The sequence below is a fragment of the Pseudomyrmex gracilis genome, unplaced genomic scaffold (assembly GCF_002006095.1).
Source record: "Pseudomyrmex gracilis isolate BER0280 unplaced genomic scaffold, ASM200609v1 scaffold_761, whole genome shotgun sequence".
Lineage (NCBI taxonomy): Eukaryota > Metazoa > Arthropoda > Insecta > Hymenoptera > Formicidae > Pseudomyrmex > Pseudomyrmex gracilis.
The window spans coordinates 14,960-15,793 of NW_018021345.1; positions in this window are offsets into that span (position 1 = coordinate 14,960).

Consider the following 834-nt stretch of genomic DNA (forward strand, 5'->3'; position numbering starts at 1 on the left):
GCAACGTGGGCAATCGCAACGTGGGCAAAAGCAACTCGTGGGCAATCGCAACGTGAGCAAAAGCAACTCGTGGGCAATCGCAACGTTGGCAAGTGCAATGTGGGCAATCGCAACGTAAGAAATCGCAACGTGGGCAAAAGCAACTCGTGGCCAATCGCAACGTGAGCAAAAGCAACTCGTGGGCAATCGCAACGTAGGCAAAAGCAACACGTGGCAATTGCAACGTGGGCAATCGCGACGTGGGCAATAGTGACTGTGGGCTTGCGCAACGTGAGCAAACGGGACGCTCCCCCTTTGAAAGCATAAATGTTGCATATTCGCAACTTTCAATACAATAGTTTAACGGAATGTTCGTCCCGTCGAAGAAGGGTACGGCTTCTACCGCGCATTTTAAAGTGGCAAAATGGTTTGGTTAAGTTCTAATTTAGACAGTTATAATTAACAAATCTGACTACATGTTTATTATGTCAAAGGATTGTAAATTGACAGACGTTTGTACTTTTTACATATATACCAATTTGAACACTACATACACTGTTAAAACAGAAATTGTAATGTATAACGTTTGTACCTTTCAAATAGGTATAAATTTGAAAGGTACAAACTGTGAGATGTCAGAAAGTGTACAACCAACAGTTCTGCATACATTTTTATTATGTCAAAAGATTGTGAATTGACAGACGTTTGTACTTTTTAAATGCATACAATTTTGAATGGTACAAACACTGTTGAAACAGAAATTGTAATGTAGAACGATTGTACCAGCCAAATAGATATGAATTTGAAAAGTATTAACTGTTAAATATTAACAAATGTACAATCAACAAGTTTGCT